General features: G+C 43.7%; 1 protein-coding gene across 1 annotated transcript in view; it reads left to right on the forward strand.

The window, feature by feature from the left end:
• Nucleotides 1–20,221, forward strand: part of LOC147689434 (exocyst complex component 1-like) — a 1,248,358-nt gene that overhangs the window by 229,235 nt on the left and 998,902 nt on the right. The window lies entirely within an intron of this gene.

The raw sequence follows: 20,221 nt of genomic DNA on the forward strand, positions 1-20,221 counted from the left end.
TCGGGGTAGCCCCCCAGCACCGATCACTTCCTGTCTTTTGTAGCTGAACAGGCTGCACTTCCGGTCGGCTTCACTCCCCACTAGAGTCCCCGGAGGTAGGCCTGTACTTCGATCGGATCAGCACTCGACGATAACTCCGTCATCCAGCCCTCGATTTCTGTCCGGGTACTTGCCGCCAGTTCCGCCCGGTCTCGGGCGTTCGGTGCCTCCGTCTGAGGTAAGATTTAGCCACGGATTAACGTGCGGATAGATGGAGAGGCCGCTTCCCTGCCGGAGCTAGTCCTCTATGCTGCCGCCATGTTCGGCCGCTAGCCACGCCCCCAATCTATCTTTTTTAAGGGAATCTTGTTTTTCAAAAACACAATTACTTGTTCATATTTTCTCATTACCTCTGGAGAAGGAGCACCTGTTACTTTATCTCGTTCATATTCTTCACTAGGCCAACCTATAGTAGTTTTACATTCTGTCCAAAGATCTGATGGGACAACTATGTCAAATAATCCATCAAAATCAACCCACAAAACTTTTGAAACTTTAACAAATCTTTCTACCTGTCGATACCATTCTACAGGTTTTTCTCTTTATCGGGGAAAATCATTTGTGAACAGTAAAATGTCCTGTCTTGTCCATGGGAGATGCACATATCCTCCTCCTGCTATTTATCTCATTGGAAACTCATTTACTACCTTTTCCTTTTCTCTGACAGGAAAAGCTAAACTTGTTCTGTCTTCGTCCCTTTTCTTTGTCCATTTTGCTCTCCATTTACTTAATTCACCCCATTTTCTCAAAATCACAATTAACTCTTTTAAATGAGTAATTCTTCCTGAGGTATTCATATTTTCAATGTCTATTTCAGAGAAATCCACTCTATAATTTTTTTGCAAATTTTTCTGCTTGCTTAAATCTACTTCAAATTCAGCAGCTATATCTTCCAATTGATCATATTTGTTTTTCGTTGTCCATGTTATGCTTTTACAAATAAATAATAATTCATCATCCTGATATGCTTTCAAACTGTCAGTTCCAATTGTACCAATTATTAATTCCTCTAAATCTGCTTTCAATTTTCCAGCATCAAGCAATTTGCATTCTGGGGTTAAATCTATTTTACTCAGACTCTTTACCGGAGATCCAGAATCAGAATCTGCACCAGTTGGGATTTTACATGATAAACTTTGATTAAAAGTTAAATCAGGCATCAACATTTTCTTTCGATGTATTTCAGTTAAATCTGAATAGAATTTTTCAGTCACCTTCTGTATTTCTGAATTTAATGGAACAGTTAAAGCTGAATGTCTAATTTCTTTTTGATCAAATACTGGAAGAACAGGTCCAATCGTTACAGGCACTGTTACTGCTTCTATGCTTTTAGTTAACTGCTGTATTAATTAATTCGCAGAACGAATATATTCTGAAGTATTTGGTAATCCCTCATACCTTTCTGTTCTATTTCCATTTCTTGGGGTTTCATTTCTTTGAACTGGAGTTTCAGTAAAATTACTATTTTCTCCTGATATATTTGAATTACATCCTGTTTCTACTCTTTCAGGTGTTCTTTTATTATTCTGGTTTGTTTCAGGAAATGTCTCATCAATTATTTCTCTTTTTGGGGCACTTGGAGAAGTCCATGTACAAACTGGTTGATAAGGTGGCGGCTTTTTAGTATAAATTTCTTCTAATACCGCATCGTCTGGATCACTTTCTTCACTAATATGATTTATCTTTTTGGTAAGTTTTTTTCCAATTACCTCATCAATTAGTCTCACTGGGTACAAACCATCACACATGTCTGCCTTTCTCCATCGACGCATTCTATCCTCATGTGTTTCCCTATCAAGACCTAATCCTGTTGTAAATTTCAGCGTGAAGCTGTGGGAGTTTTTTCATATTTTTCCATATTTTACCAGAACCACAATTTGTTAGCGCAGGGTCATAACAATGGCAGAAATCACGGGTCTCACCTTCTCGGAGGATGAAATCGAGAGAATCATGGCATCAATGATTCCATTTACAGACAACACGCACAGGGACTCAGATGATTTTAACCAGTGTTGGGATGAATTAACGGAACTTAAAAGAAATCAAGTGAAAACTCTGATACATGGTGTCATGATGGCGCAGTATTTAAGAGCAAATACAGCACCGAGAGGATTAATAGTAAGGAACAAACCGTTCATTTTTCAGCACAACAAACAATTTAAAACTGACTGGTCGCTAATCTCTTGGCATTGCACCAGAGATTGGCTCGTTTTGATAATAAAAACTGCTGCGAGATTAGGTGAGGAGATGAAAGTAGAGGCACTGAATATTGAGGTACAATTAAAGACCTTTCAAAACGTAACTGACCTCAAGAAACGCCTGGATGAATTGAATAAACAAATGACAGACTTTGAGATAAGTCTAAAAGACACAAAGCCCATTAAATTCAAGAAAGATTTAAAAAACTTCTCTCATGAAAAAATATACCCATACACAAAAGATGATTATATTCCTCCTAATAGAAACCCAGGTTATCATACGGATTCAGATAATTCAGACACTGGATCAGACAATTCCAATAACAGTGACAACTACAGTCGCAATAAAACCAGACGCCCCAGAGGAGGCCGCTTTAGAAATAGAGGTGGTTACAACCCAAACTGGCCAGGATTTTTTGGCCCTTCATCATATGGTCCACCACCACCACCTCATCATTTTTTCTACGGACCACCAGGTTTCCCACCACAATACCCTCACCAATCACACAATTTCTGGGACAATGCACAAGGACAAGAACAACAACAGCAGCCTTTTTTATCGAGAGGCCGAGGTCAACAAAGAGGAAAAACAAGAAAAACAAAACAAGTCCAATGGGCTCAACCACTGGAAACATCCAGGAGTCACACCAGGAGCATGGGACCAGTGGACCAGCCAACAACGAGCAAACCACCAGCCTAGTGGTAAATCTCTCTGACATTCAGATTACAGACACACAAAGAAAGGTCCTGGAAAAAGGACTTGGTTTTGTTCCAACCCCCAGCATGGATAAGTTCCTCTTAGCTCGTGAAATGAACGAATTCCTAAGGAAAATAAAACTACAGGTCTTCTTTAAAAATAAACCCATAACCAACCTATCTACTACTGACACGGGTCTACATAAAAATCAACCTTCACACCACCCAGTGCAAACCTTCCTGTGGAGGTGTTAGCCTTTGAAAAAGCGGTAATGAAGGACATTGATGAAATTGATCCTAGAACTATAAAAGTCTTCCACAACCTCAGTAAAGTAGAAAGTGAAGCGCTGAAGAATCTCACATCCATCAAAGAGATAACAGTGAAACCAGCGGATAAGGGGGGTGCGATAGTGTTGCAGAACACGACCACCTACAGGGAAGTCTGTCTCAACCTCCTATCTGACAGAAGGAACTATGTGAAAATCACGGAAGACCCTACGAACCGTCTTAAAAAAGAGATTGCATATCTAGTGGAAGAGTCAACTGCCAACAATTGGCTAACAAAAAAAGAAGCTGATTTTCTAGAAAATAGAAATCCAGTAACTCCCTACTTCTACACAATACCTAAAATCCATAAATCCATAACACACCCTCCAAGTAGACCGATAGTATTGGGCATAGGATCGATACTGGAACCTTTATCAAAAAATGCTGATGCTTTCTTGAGACCACTGATTCAATCTACAGACACCTACCTACAGGACACAAAATCGGTCCTTACAGTACTTCAAGACCAACCATTTGATCCCACGAAGAATATCCTGATTCGATTAGATGTGGAAAGTCTTTATACAAGTTTACCCCATGCTGAGACACTACAAATATTGGAAGATGTCTTGTGCGAACAAGTATGGGAATACCAAACACCTCGCCTTGTCGTCCTTGAATGCTGTCGTCTGGCCTTAACAGAAATTTTTTTCCGTTTTGAAGAAACCCTATTCCGGCAGTCCCATTGTACCAGCATGGGGAGTACCTTTGCGCCGAGCGTATCGGGGTTGTATGTTCACCAACTAGAAGAAAGAAAAATCCTCAGTGACATAAATCCTCATAGACTACATGTGAGTCTTTGGAAAAGGTACATCGATGATGTCCTACTCATTTGGGAAGGTACAGAGATAGAGGCACAAGACTTCCTAATATGGCTAAACCAGCAAGATCCATTCTTTAAGTTCACACACACTATGAGTAGGTCACAGCTGGTGTTCTTGGATTTAAACATCATGGCCAATGGAGATTCCCTCAGTACAACCACTCATTTCAAACCGACTGCAAGAAATTGCCTTTTAGTTTTCGATAGTTTCCATCCGAGACATTTGAAAGAGAACCTACCTTTTGGTCAGTTTTTAAGACTAAGGCGCAACTGCAGTTCTAAGGAAGCATTCAACCAACAAGCCAATGACCTTACAAAAAAACTGCTAGACAGACAATACCCAGTGAATTTGGTAAAAAAAGCAAAAAAACGAGCGGCCAACAACAATAGAGAGGCATTATTGGAACCAAAAATAATCAAGGATTCCTCAGAGAAGAGACCTATATGTATTACCACCTACAACATTGCCTCCAACAAAGTAACCAAAATCATCAAAAAACACTGGCGCACCCTGAACTGTGGGAATCTAGATATACCTCAACCCATGTTTAGTCATAAAAGAGGAAAAAATCTGAAAGACTACCTCGTCCATACTCGTCCGAAAATGGAAAACAAGAATTCAAAACAAAGAACGATCAGCACAGTACCCACAGGACATTATCCATGCGGAGACTGTAGTGTCTGTCATTTGACAAGCATCACGAAAAAAATAATATTCAATAACAACATGACTTGGGAAATAAAAAACTTCACCAATTGCAACACTTCGGGTGTAGTGTATATGATTACTTGTAATTGTAACCTACACTATATTGGTATGACAACCAGAAAGGCTAGTACCCGGATTGTGGAATAATAGAAGCAATATCAGACGGAAAAAGAACACGACCAAAATGACTTCCCATTTTATTGAATGTAACCACACACCAAATGATATGAAGTGGGTGATCCTTGACAAACTACATGGACAGGACAATTTGGAACAACGTCTTCTTGAAAAAGAACAACGTTGGGTGTACAAATTGAAAACTGATACGAATGGATTAAACAATACCATCCCCTGGGGCCTTTTGGCAAGACAATCATAACAGTAAAAAGGGTCTTAATTGTAATATCATCAATACACCCCTTGAGAATGACCACGACATGATAATCCTAATTTTTCACTCTTGCATGGAAAGATCGTAAAATGAACATTTTTGTAAATAATCTTGAGTCCCACTGTGTTTACGTTGCCTGTATTTCGTTTTATTTACGTTTTATTTTTACTTTATTTCTATTGCGAGTATTCAATGATGGCCACTGTTCGGTTCCAATACGAACGGCCATCTTGGATTAGCATACGCGGTCTAGCTACCCACCGGAAGCCAGACCACGACCGGGGAAGCTTGATATTGACCCCGCGAGACGGAGACGGCGTCCGCCGGTCTCGAGGGAAGCCAAGTAGGTTTTCCGATTAGAAAGAGTCTCGTAACAAGTAAGACCCTTCTTTTTTAGACAGCCACATGGAGTTGTTGTGAAGACCCTGTTTGAAATACGCGGTACACCCGAACGAACTTGGTAAGACCAAATTAACCCACGATTACTCCACCATACAGGTGTTTACGGGGACTCCATATCCTTCCCGCGATTGACCATGAGGCCCAGTTTAGCCTTATAAAACGCATGTTTTCCTCCCTGTTTGTGATCGTCGTGTTCTGTGTTGTATATAGACACTACTCTACTTTTGTGGTTTGAATGTAAATACCTTCACATTGTGTTACACTGGGTGTTCCGGTATTTAGGACCATTTTTAATGGTGCATGTAAAAGTGGTGCAAGTTTAAATAATTTCTTCTCTATGGACACAATGCTCATTTCTATGAATATCACAAGACTCTTTTGAATCTTGAACTTATAGACTCTTTCCTTTTTTAATGCGAGTACAGAAAAGAAACGCTTTGAGTCTATAATATTTGAAATGTCTTTTTCTTTACAGATATGCCATTGAATTGCAGAAAAAATTGTATGTATAATTTTATATTAAAGTAGGCATACTTTTCACTTTTTTGGAGTGGCACTCACAGGGCGGGACCCTGTGAAGTCCTGAAGAAGAGCTGAGGGGTACAGCTCGAAACTAGTTGACTTTTTTACTAGGGTACTGTTTTTCATAATAGAACCAGCCAACCTAGTAAACCACCCCACTTTTAATGTATCCGCTAGGCGCATGAATAAAGTTTGTTTAGCTCACTAGTAGGATATTTTTAACCCTCACCACTCCACTCACTTCCCCCTTTTTCACATGACACGACACATAGTCTACAATTGAAAGTGCTCCTACGCAATACCGTTAGTCGTAGCACGCCTCAACCCGCAGCGGGTTGGAAAGCCCCTATGATGAAGCATGTCACCGTGAGGAAACTCCGGTGAGTGAGGGGACTAAAGAAAAAAAGTTTTTTTCCCCTTGCCCAACTTGTTTTCCTTGAGACATATCCCATTCTGGAAATGTCTCATCTGTCAGCTAGGTTTTCTTGATCTGATTCCTTCAGATTTTTTTGCGTACATTAGGTTGTGGAGGGCGAACCTAGCTGTTTTTTCTTCTACCTCCCCCCTATTTTTGAATTTTGCTCCCACCGTGGAGACAGGAGAAACAGAAACCTTTAGTTCCCTGAAAGGTAAAGTTGTTAAGTGGCTCAACAGGAATAGACCACTCCCGGCCCATCTTCACAACGAAATCATTATGGTAAGAAGGGTGCCCTGGCTAGGTAAGGCGATCAAGACCATTAACGGGGACTGTATAATGGTCAGTTTCAGAGACCCTAGAACTGTGTCACATATTTGTGCGGGTTTTAACAGGTCCTTCGACTCCACCATCCAGACACTCCCAGTGTCCTTTTTCTTTCCACCTAACTATATGATCCATAGTAGAGGTAGGGACGACTGGACAAGGGTTGAACGGAGGGGCAGGCAAAGAAGATATGATGCTAGACCGGCTATGCTGCCCCAGTACACTCCCTTCTGTGACATTAATCGGTTCAGCTGTCTAGACGGTCTAGAGGGAGTTGACTGACTATCCCCAACACATGACTCAAGATTTTCCCTACCTGAGATGGTTAATGTTTTATTGGATGGAGAAGTTGTGACTAATGTTGTGCGCCCAGCTGAGTGCTTGCTAACCACCATAACATCTAAAAGGTTGACCTTGGAGCCTTCCCCGCACGCTGACATAGCGGACACCTACCACCCCCTAACCGCTGTGGATATGTCAGAGGAGCCGTTACCAACTCCAGTACCCCTAAGTAACCATGCGTTGGTAGAGTCTGTACCGGTACCTAGTCTCCCAGGTTTTAAAATCGCGAGCTGGAATATTGCCGGTTGGCAGCAGAGGATGTCATCCCTGGGCTGGAGGGAATCCATCTCCGGGTTTGACATCCTCTGCTTACAGGAGACCTGGTCCACCACAGATATCCATTTTGACGGTTTTGTGTCATACAATTGCTTAGCGCAAGAATCCTCCATGGGTAGGGGAAAAGGTGGGCTGGTAATTTTACTGTTTGTGCACTTCCCAGTACGCGCGACATCCCATTCCACCGTAGGTTCACACTCACAAATACTTAGGTTGGAACACAGAGGGGATCGGGATACTTTGTTAATCAATCACTACAACAACATGTTCGACCCTATGTGTACCCTTGCTGTAGATGACCTCAAGTCAGCTATAAATAAAATTTGTAGAGATATCCATAAGCCATATGACATCATCTGGGGGGGGGATTATAATATTCGAACCTGTCCCTATTCATATACTAATGTATGTGGGTTTGACAGGGATAATCGGGCTCATTTTACCCACACTTCTTATGGTGACTCCCTTAACACCCTCCTGTTAAATTTTGACCTGGTCATCCACCAACCTGCTGTGGATAAAGAGGGTAATATTGCCCCGACGTTCGTTGGGAGGTACTCTGCCTCCGTCATTGACCATCTGTTGATATCGGCAAATATTGCCCCTTTTTGTACGGTCCCTATCATCGTGGATTCTGGAATTAGCGATCACAATGCTATGTCAATTCTCATCTGGGGTTCTATGACCTGTTTTAATGGTAGGATTGTTGATGAGATTACCCCTTGCAGGCAAAATGGCATTCGGATTAAATGGTGTGGGGACAACTCCGATAAACTGTTATGTAAAATAGTGGGAGCAGGCTCCGAAGTGTTTGCGTTGCCTTGAAGTTGATGCCGCCCCAAGATGCATTATTGCCGATTTCGAGAAACTTGGCGATATAATCAAAAAGTCCCTCACCATCTCTAAGGGTATAACCAAGCGGGCCACGCTAGGTTGGTTTGACAGAGCCTGTACGTCCTCGTTACAAGATCTTAAGAGGCCACTGTCCAACCACCCTAGAGATAGGGATGCTGTAACACTTCTCAGGGCTACATATAAACTTCAGTTGAACCGTAGGAAACAGGAACTCAGGGAACAAACCTGGGAGGACTTGACAAAGGCGGCAGAACTGCGGGACAGTAAGTTATTCTGGAGTACTGTCAACAGCCCTTTCCTCCAAAAGGAGGAATTCCCAGTTTTAACTGCTCAGGTTAATGAGGATAGCTGGGTCCAATATTTTACAGGAATTTTTGACCCAGCCTGTGAGGTTCAGGATAGTCTTTGTGTTAATACTACCAGATTTATTCAACACCTGGGGATTACACTCCAAGAAGTTGATAAAGCTATCCGTAACAGCAAAGGGAGGAAGGCTCCGGGACCGGACGGCGTACCGGTCGACCTTTACAAAACCGACCCGGCCCTCTGGAGCCCCCTACTGACCCAGGTGTTTAATGCCGCCATCAATGATACTACTCCCTATACCTGGAGTGAATCTATAACCCCTAAGAAGGGAGATAGAGGAGAGGCCAAGAACTACCGCCCTATCTCCCTCTTGGATTCCTCGTTAAAAATCATGAGCAGGGTTTTATTGCTACGTCTGGAGGAATGGGCTGAAGTCAACAATATCCTTGCGGACCTCCCAATATGGTTTTAGGAAGGGCCTCGGCACTATCGAGCAGTGTATTAATTTAGATCTTCTTATAGGAAAATACACCAAAGCTAAACAGGGTTCTTTATTCCTTTGTTTTGCAGACCTCTCTAGTGCCTTTGATCTGGTCGACCATACTCCGTTGTGGTCAACCCTACTCGAAATGGGAGCATCGGCTGCGATAATCCACTTCCTGGCTAGACTTTATAGCAAGCTATCTGCCCAGATTCGCTATGGACATGAGGGGGAGTGCACGAGGAAGATCAGGGTTAAATCTGGCATTAGGCAGGGTTGTGTCTTGGCCCCGTTACTCTTCTCCCTTTTTATAAACTCCATGGAGTCCGACCTGAAGAATGTCCAAGCTGACGCCCCCCAAGTCGAGGGACAACCAATCCCGGCACTGCTTTATGCAGACGACACTGTCTTACCTTCAAGAACTCCCATAGGTCCCCAGAAACTCATGAACCATTTTTATGATTTTATACAGGGAAAGAAATTAAAAATCAATAACTCTAAAACTTTTATCATGGCTGGAAAAAGGTGAACCAGCTTAAATCATTTCATTTTAAGGAACATCGAATTGAGGTTGTGGACAAATTCTGTTATCTGGCAATAACCTTTAGCAATAGTGGGTCTTGGGTCCCGGAGCTACTCAATGTCAAGGCTAAGATGGCCAAGGGTTCCACAGGTGTATTTCGTTTTGCTGCTAAACTAAGCAGTCGTCGCATCCCTGACATGTTGAATGTCTATCGGCACAGGTGTGCTTCAATTGCCCTTTATGGCTCAGGGGTTTGGGGACACTGGATCCAAGGGGATCTGCAAGTTGCTGAAAATATATTTCTTAAGAGACTCCTTTGCCTCCCACCTTCGGCATCTACTGAACTGATCCACAAAGAGGTAGGGCTGGATTTCTTATCCGACCTAACAGGATTGAGACCTCTTATTGCTTGGAGGTCAATTTGGTCCAAAGACGAAACTGGTTTTACCCGGCGAATAATTCAAGACTGTTTCCCGCCAGATCCCATGGTTAAACTATGTCTTCACATCCTTTAAGGAATTTTTTGACCTGAATGTCCACGGTGACCCCTCATGTGCCAGTGATATATCGAAGCAGGAGGTTCAAAGAGTTTTCCTGGAGCATAAATATAATAGGCGTAAAGAACAATGTAGCCACTATTCAACTCATGTTTACTATTTTTCCAACATGGAGGAAGGGTATGGCATGCCTATGTATTTAAAAGTTATCACCAGACAGTCTCATCAGTACGTACTTACAAGGCTGAGATTAGGCATTGTACATAACCTGGTGGCATTCCCGAGGATGAAAATCTATACTTCCACTCCTTGCCCGTGTGATGGATCCACCAAACAAAGCACGCTGCACTTTATGCTAATCTTCCCACTGTATAAGCATCTCGTATTTGTTACCTCAAACCATTGTTTAAGAAATACTCTGTATTTACAACTGTCAATGCCATGAGATTTATTTTTGCACTTGTTACCGCAGACATCTGTTTTTTTACTGCAACCTTTATTTTGAAATCAGTATCTGTTAGAAAAAGTCTGTTTTTTTAATACTGTGCCAGTTTAATTCAGTTGCTGCTATGTCCATGGTATCGCCCCTATCTGAGTTGTACCAATTCTTGCATCGTAATTCTCTTATCCTGTATTAATCCTTATGTGTCATTTTTTTAAATCTGTATGCTTTTATGATTGTTTTTATGAATAATCGAATAAAGTTTAAGAACAGAACAGAGTCCTGGTCCCCCAAATTTATAACATGGTGGGGTAGAATAGAAACAGTCAAGATGATGATCAAACCGATGATTAATTACCTGCTGAGCATGCTTCCACTCCTACTCACTGATGACTTCCACCGCAAGCTAGACAAGGTGAATTATAAATTTCTATGGCAGGGCAAAAAAACGAGAATTAGCATAAAAAAACTTAAGACAAGACAAAAAATTGGGTGGATTAAACCCAGCAGAGTACAGAACCTTCCCAACTGCATTCCTAGCAAAACTAGGAGCCTACTGGTTGTCACCCCTTCAGGGGTACATGCCGGTATGGCTATTAATCGAGCGAGCCATCCTAAAAAACCTAAAACCACTGGTACTCCTAACAGCCAATAAACACACACACACCTCCATCCCAATATTCAAAATCCCAAATATGGCCCTGCTCAAAATAAACAAGAAAATGAAGTACAGTGTAAAAACCTCGAAATGGGAATCCTTGTGGGCAAACACCAAGATTAAGTATAGGGGGAAACCCCTATCCATATAGACATGGAAGATGATAGGAATCTCCTACCCAGCCCAACTGGAAGAGGGGGGTAACCCATTACTTTCACCACGCTAAAAGAGAAACATAGCCTACCAGACATCGAGCTGTACAACTTCCTAAAAATCAGAACAGCCCTGACAAAAGCAAACTTAGCACAACACAACACATCAATTATACAATATATGACGAAACTCATCAGGATAGGCCACCAAGTATCACATCTTTACAAGATACTACGTCCTAGGGCCACCAAAATTAAGGATAAACCAGCGGACTACTGGGTAAAACAACTTGGCACCACACTAAGCGAGCACAAACTGAATCTCCTCTGGTTTGTACATCAGTAGTCAATATCTCACGTAATGGTGACTTAGCAAACATTCTGTTGTTGTTTCATGGGTCTTATATTGGTAGGGCCATACCTCTCACTTCCATTGGTGAGTGGTCTGGGTTTCACGTAACCTAAGCATCGTTGATTAATGTGGATTATTTTACCTTAAACCCTTTGGATGGTATTGGCATACCATTTCATGCTGTTTGTAATTAATGTTTTAAAAGATTTCGGCCACACTGCTCCCACAGCCAGTTTCTAGAGTTACTCAGTGTTCTGGCGCAGACGTTTTCATAGAAAAAAATATTGTACGCGCGCCGGAGGGACTTATATGGCTCTACTGACCTCATGACCGCAGAGATACTGTTAAAATAATTCCAGATCCAGACTTGCACCTGGGTAGAATTCAATAGTCAAACGTCAAGGATTCTGCAGCTAGACTGTGTCTCTACCAGATATTATTTTACCGGAGGTAAGTACCTTGCACAGTGTGGCATGGAATATCATTTTCCTCCTGAGACATGTATCATTGGAAAGCCAGTAAGTATGGCTTTAGTGTGGTAGCGCATGCATACAGCATTTGAGCATGTCTGTGCTTGCAAGTATTAACAGATAAAAGTTCAAGCTATTGATTTTTACTCAACAAGGACAAGTCTGAGTGCAAACCCCTCAACATCCATACCACAAAGGACACATTGGGGGGATCTGGCCTGGCATGGCAAACGGGATTCATCAAATACCTAGGGGTACACTTCGGCAACGACCTTAAATCCACACTAGACCAAAATGAGAAGCTACTGTTCGGGAAGACAAAGACTCTTCTAGAGTCCTGGTCCCCCAAATTTATAACATGGTGGGGTAGAATAGAAACAGTCAAGATGATGATACCCCGATGATCAATTACCTTCTGAGCCTGCTTCCACTCCTACTCACTGACGACTTCCACCGCAAGCTAGACAAGGTGAATTATATATTTCTATGGCAGGGCAAAAAAGTGAGAATAAGCATAAAAAAACTAAGACAAGACAAAAAATTGGGCGGATTAAACCCAGCAGAGTACAGAACCTTCCCAACTGCATTCCTAGCAAAACAAGGAGCCTACTGGTTGTCACCCCTTCAGGGGTACACGCCGGTATGGCTATTAATCGAGCGAGCCATCCTAAACAGCCTAGAACCACTGGTACTCCTAACACCCAATAAACACACAAACACCTCCATCCCAATATTCAAAAACACAAATATGGCCCTGCTCAAAATAGACAAGAAAATGAAGTACAGTGTAAAAAACTCGAAATGGGAATCCTTGTATGCAAACACCAAGATTAAGTATAGGGGGAAACCCCTATCCATAGAGACATGGAAGATGATAGGAATCTCCTACCCAGCCCAACTGGAAGAGGGTGGCAACCCATTACTTTCACCACGCTAAAAGAGAAACATAGCCTACCAGACATCGAGCTATACAACGTCCTAAAAATCAGAACCGCCCTGACAAAAGCAAACTTAGCACAACACAACACATCAATTATACAATACATGACGAAACTCATCAGAATAGGCCACCAAGTATCACATCTTTACAAGATACTACGTCCTAGGGCCACCAAAATTAATGATAAACCAGCGGACTACTGGGTAAAACAACTTGGCACCACACTAAGCGAGCACAAACTGAATCTCCTCTGGTTTGTATATCAGTAGTCAATATCTCACGTAATGGTGACTTAGCAAACATTCTGTTGTTGTTTCATGGGTCTTATATTGGTAGGGCCATACCTCTCACTTCCATTGGTGAGTGGTCTGGGTTTCACGTAACCTAAGCATCGTTGATTGATGTGGATTTTTTTTACCTTAAACCCTTTGGATGGTATTGGCATACCATTTCATGCTGTTTGTAATTAATGTTTTAAAAGATTTCGGCCACACTGCTCCCACAGCCAGTTTCTAGAGTTACTCAGTGTTCTGGCGCAGACGTTTTCATAGAAAAAACTGTTGTACGCGCGCCGGAGGGACTTATATGGCTCTACTGACCTCATGACCGCAGAGATACTGTTAAAATAATTCCAGATCCAGACTTGCACCTGGGTAGAATTCAATAGTCAAACATCAAGCATTCTGCAGCTAGACTGTGTCTCTACCAGATATTATTTTACCGGAGGTAAGTACCTTGCACAGTGTGGCATGGAATATCATTTTCCTCCTGAGACATGTATCATTGGAAAGCCAGTAAGTATAGCTTTAGTGTGGTAGCGCATGCATACAGCATTTGAGCATGCCTGTGCTTGCAAGTGTTAACAGATAAAAGTTCAACCTATTGCTTTTTACTCAACAAGGACAAGTCTGAGTGTAAACCCCTCAACATCCATACCACAAAGGACACATTGGGGGGGATCTGGCCTGGCATGGCAAACGGGATTCATCAAATACCTAGGGGTACACTTCGGCAACGACCTTAAATCCACACTAGACCAAAATGAGAAGCTACTGTTCGGGAAGACAAAGACTCTTCTAGAGTCCTGGTCCCCCAAATTTATAACATGGTGGGGTAGAATAGAAACAGTCAAGATGATGATCACCCCGATGATTAATTACCTTCTGAGCCTGCTTCCACTCCTACTCACTGACGACTTCCACCGCAAGCTAGACAAGGTGAAATATATATTTCTGTGGCAGGGCAAAAAAGTGAGAATAAGCATAAAAAAACTAAGACGACAAAAAATTGGGCGGATTAAACCCAGCAGAGTACAGAACCTTCCCAACTGCATTCCTAGCAAAACAAGGAGCCTACTGGTTGTCACCCCTTCAGGGGTACACGCCGGTATGGCTATTATTCGAGCGAGCCATCCTAAACAACCTAGAACCACTGGTACTCCTAACACCCAATAAACACACACACACCTCCATCCCAATATTCAAAAACACAAATATGGCCATGCTCAAAATAGACAAGAAAAGAAGTACAGTGTAAAAAACTCGAAATGGGAATCCTTGTATGCAAACACCAAGATTAAGTATAGGGGGAAACCCCTATCCATAGAGACATAGAAGATGATAGGAATCTCCTACCCAGCCCAACTGGAAGAGGGTGGCAACCCATTACTTTCACCACGCTAAAAGAGAAACATAGCCTACCAGACATCGAGCTATACAACTTCCTAAAAATCAGAACAGCCCTGACAAAAGCAAACTTAGCACAACACAACACATCAATTATACAATACATGACGAAACTCATCAGAATAGGCCACCAAGTATCACATCTTTACAAGATACTACGTCCTAGGGCCACCAAAATTAATGATAAACCAGCGGACTACTGGGTAAAACAACTTGGCACCACACTAAGCAAGCACAAACTGAATCTCCTCTTGGCCTCCCACTCACGGAACAAAATCTCCCCTGTACTAGCTCAGACAAAATTCTGGCTACTACACAAGACTTACTGGGCCCCAGCTCATCTAGCAGCACTAGGCCTCAGGGAAAAGGACCTGTGGGAACTGCGACAATGAGAAGGGGGACCTAAAAATTATAGGGTTCTGGGAGAAAATATGAACTTTCATAAATACAGCGCTGGGGTGCTCAGTAAAAACCAGAGTTCTCTACCCTTGCCACCGCGTTTGTGATAGGAGAGCTAGATTCACAGCACAACAGGGACCTGTTAGATCTCCTTCTGACCTTGGCAGTGAAAATGGTACTTTCCAAAAGGAAGAATACAGCTAACATGTGGGCTTCACTGGACGAGTACCTGGACCCCCACGAACCCCCTTGAACTCAGCTGTAGAAGGGCACTTGCCCACAAAACATATCCCCACAGGCCCAGAACAGACCCACGACTGAAGTAACCTTTTGTATGCTATCTCCTCCTTTCTCTCTTTTATTCTCTTTTTTCCCCTTTCATCCACTCTTATTCTTCTAGCAAGACAGTGGAAAGGGGGACAGCCAAACATATATACCACTTACCTGTATCCTTGACAAGGACAGCCAGTTTGGGCTGTTACCCTGTAATGGTAAAGCAATGATAACTGTAGGTATAAAATTTAATAAAATACTTTGAAATAAAAAAATCAAAAAAGAAAAAACATGACGGTAATATTTCAAAAGTGTCAGACATTGTGTTGAGCTAAGAGAATAATCTCAATATAGAGAAAGTTTCAGCAAACGAGCAAAGTGTATGGTGACTGTCAAACAAGGAATGTTCTAAAGGTGAGTCCCAGGGAATAAAGAATATATCTATGTTTCTCCATATTAGGGGTGTCTTTCATAGATTCACATGCTTGAATATTCCCTGTCGTTGAAGTGGGAGTCCCACGGTACATAAAATAGTAGTAAAATATAAATATCTATCTATATCTATCTATCTATCTATCTATCTATCTATCTATCTATCTATCTATCTATCTATCTATCTATCTATCTATCTATCTATATATATATATATATATATATATATATATATATATATATATATATATATATAGATAGATAGATATATATATATAAAATTATATAAATATACATATACATAAGAAATGTAATACATATAAAATATATAACGTAAAGTTAAAAGTACCATAGAACTGAGAAAAGGCCCATAGAAGCCTTAAAGGGAGAATTCACTTTAGTAACATATCATAGTCATTATAATAGTCCACATTCCAGCCAATCAGGCAATAGCACCCTCTAGAACCTTCTCCTCAGAAGCTCAAGCCCTCAGATTTTCTACTGCACGTCGTGTGAAGGGAGTCTCCCTGAGCTCTACTCAGTTTCTTCAACTCTTTTGCTTATTTCAACTCTAAAGATGTCTTCTACTAAAAAATCATTATTTAGACCTTGTTCATCCTGTGGAAAGCTTCGCCTTTTTCATGAAGATCCTCACAGTAAGTCTATTTACTGTCTCTACCCGGACCATGAAATATTAAACTGCAAGTTTTGCAGGACCTTCTCCTCAAAGACTCTAAAAGATAGAGAGGCCCGTCTCCTTCTGTGGCTACAGAAGTTAAAGACTTCCGAAGATCCTGTTTCTGATATGGAAAGCGTGTCTTCTTCCCACTCTAAAGCCTCTCTTAAGCGTGGGTCAGAGACTGAGGTGTCTTCTCCTTTCCTGAAGAGAAAGAAGCTCGTTGACGCTTCTAAATCTGTCTCCCCACTGGCGCCAGCTCGTCGATGGGACCGTCGACGCGTCCGTCGACGACTACGAGATCCGTCGACGCTGTACCAACGTTGACGACAACGGGTTCTATGTCAGCGAGGACTACGACGACGACGACGTCTACCTCGTCGTCGACGCTTCCAGAGGTGAGGCCTATTTCCTCTATTCTCAAGATATTGTCGACGGCCGTTAAACCTGTCTCGTCGACGCCTGTGGCTAAGAAGCTTTCGTCGACGAAGGCCTCGTCGCCGCTCCCATCGTCGACGGCCACATCTTTGTCGACGGCCACATCATCGGCGACGGCCAAGACCTTGTCGACGGCCAAGACCTCGTCGACGGCCAAATCTTCATCGACTGCTGCATCCTCGTCGACGGTTACCAGCCCATCGACAGCAACATCCTCGTAGACGGTGCCATCTACGCTGACGATTCCACCTTCGTCGACGACTGCCTCATCGATGGCGAAATCCATGACGGCGACTTCTTTTTCGTTGACGGCTCCATCGACGGCACGAAAATCTACGTCGATGAAGACAAAGGAGAAGATATTATCTCTGTTGCCGGCTCGATTGCCATCGACATTTTTTTTCCACTGCCACCTCGTCGACGGGACCGTTGACGACACACCATTCACTTGCTACTGCAACTACTTTCACAGTGGTCACAGCTTCAGTGGTCAAACGCCCAGTTCCACTGATTCCTTTAACTGATGCTTCTACTCTTCCAACACAATTATTTGAGTTGGCAGGTGAGGATTCTGATGACGGTTCCTATGTGAATGACGTCTTTCGTCCTGCGTCCAGTCCATCTGAACTCAATATAAAGTGCCAAGAAGATGATGAAGATTATGAGGAAGAGGGGTGTACTCTCTTTCCGGACCATGATGCTCGCTTTGCTGCACCTCATGTGGAAAAATGACTCAGATACCGTCCTCATTGGTGACCAACCTGCAGCATATGTTGGACGATTATAATCGCAGATTCCCTCCATCTGCGCCTACTTCTCCAACTCCTCAACATACGCCACCAGCATCAATACCTACAGAGACACCGTGATCGCCGATCCATCTGCAGCAGGATACAGATGATGATGCGGATGTGGACCAGGACACTGATCAGGATGTAGATAACGTTCTCCCGGATTGGGATGATTACAGAGCCCAAACACCATCTACGCCACCGACATCGCCTTTGCCTTCCCCGCCGGTGGACATCAGAAGCTTTCATAATTTAATAGTACGTGCTGCCAAACGTTTCCATTTAACCTAAGAGATGCAGCAAACGGATTGCTTCCTCTATGACTTCAAAGATCAACCCCTCAAGCAAACCCATACCATCCCAATTATTGATTTTATTTGGGAAGAAGGTCTCAAACTTATGGCACGACCAGGTGTGTTTCCACGTCTGGACAAAAAATACAAGGCACCTGCAAACTCTCCAGCATGCCTTGTTTCACACCCTAAGGCGGATTCCGTCGTAACGCAGGCTGCCCAAAAACGTTCAAGGAATCCAGCCACTCCGCTAACCTCCCCTCCGGACCAAGAAGGGCGCCGATCAGACTCTATCAGCAATAAATTCACCACCATGGCTGCCACAACGGTCAGAGCGGCCAACTCCCTGGCCATCCTTGGAAGATATGACCGCCAAATGTGGTCAGAAATCGCAGCCTTGATTGACCAGCTCCCAGATTCCGTCCAAGCCGAGGCCCGAACGATAGTCCAAGAAGGAGAAAAAATCTCTTTAGAGATTATTGACTGCGCTGTTGACATCTCTTCGATAGGGTTCAGGCAGCTTGCTGGAGCTGCTGTTTTACGATGCCACGGCTGGCTCAAATCTATGGCTTTTCGCCCTGAAGTGCAGGCGAGAATTCTTGATTTGCCATACGATGGTGATTCCCTGTTTGGCAAGCATGTCGTCGAGGCTCTGGATTCCATTAAAAAGGACACAGATACTGCTCGTGCCTTAGGGAACCTCCAGTACAGGAAACAGCCTTTTCAAGGAGCACGTGGCAGAGGCAGTTCTTCAAATTTTCGTGGCTCCTCCCAGTATCGATGCTATGGCGACAACAAGCAAAGATACAGCTACCAATCTCAAAATCGCCAAACCGATTCAAGAGCTTATCTGAGGAAAAATAATTACAGGGGGGAAACACCTCCAAAAAGCAGTGACTTCCCCAGCAACAAGTGTTCCCTGACTCTGACCGGCCCGGCACCGGCACCGGCCCGGCACACGCCAAGCCTATCACCAGCAACAATCACCTCAAGTGCATCCTGCTCAACACCTGCTCTGTCCACAGGCACGCCGTCGGACTCTGGAACCTCCTAGACTCAACATCACCAGACGTCGCTTTCCTCACGGAAACCTGGATGAACGCCTCCTCAGCCCCCGACATTGCCATAGCCATCCCGGATGGCTACAAGATCAACCGGAGGGACCGCGTCAACCAAACCGGAAGAGGCATCGCCATCGTCCACAGAAACAGCATCCGAATCACGACTAACTCCGACCACACCCTCACCGCCGCCAAACAACTTCACTTCTAGATACACACCGACCCCAGGACTACCCTCCGAGGCACCCTCATCTACAGACCCCCGGGACCACGCACACAATTCAGCGAAGCCATCGCAGACTTCATCAGCCTGCACGCCATGACCTCCTCAGACTACATCCTCCTAAGGGACCTCAACTTCCACCTGGAGAACAACAATGACAGCAACACCACCACCCTGATGGACAACCTCGCCAATCTCGGACTCAAGCAAATGGTGAACACCCCCACCCACTACGCCGGCCACACGCTTGACCCCGTGTTCTCCTCCAGCAAGCACATCTCCTTCAGCCACTCCACCGGACTACACTGGACTGATCACAGCTGCGTCCACTTCAACTTCAGGAGAACCACGACCCACCACCACCCACAACAGGTTCCCCGCAGAAGCTGGAGGAAGATCACCACCGACCAGCTCACCACCTCCCTCAGCCAGAACCCTCCCATCAACACAGCGGACCCCAACGAAGCAGCCCGCAACCTCACACAGTGGCTCACCAACTGCGCCCACAACCTCGCACCACTGAAGAAACCACCCAGCAGACCCGGCAGCAAGAAAGCCTCGTGGTTCACCAACGACCTCAAAAACTCCAAGAAAACCTGCCGCACCCTCGAGAAAGCCTAGCACCACGACCAGACAACAGAGAACATGACAGCCCTCAAGAACGCCTACCGCAAACACCACCAGCTGATCCGCACCACCAAAAGGACTACATTCAAAGAACAACTGGACAACAACACCCACAACAGCAAGGAACTCTTCAACATCGTCAAAGAGCTCTCCAATCCCAGCACCTGCAACAACGACATC

The sequence above is a fragment of the Lissotriton vulgaris genome, chromosome 10 (genome assembly GCF_964263255.1).
Source record: "Lissotriton vulgaris chromosome 10, aLisVul1.2, whole genome shotgun sequence".
NCBI classification, from domain to species: domain Eukaryota; kingdom Metazoa; phylum Chordata; class Amphibia; order Caudata; family Salamandridae; genus Lissotriton; species Lissotriton vulgaris.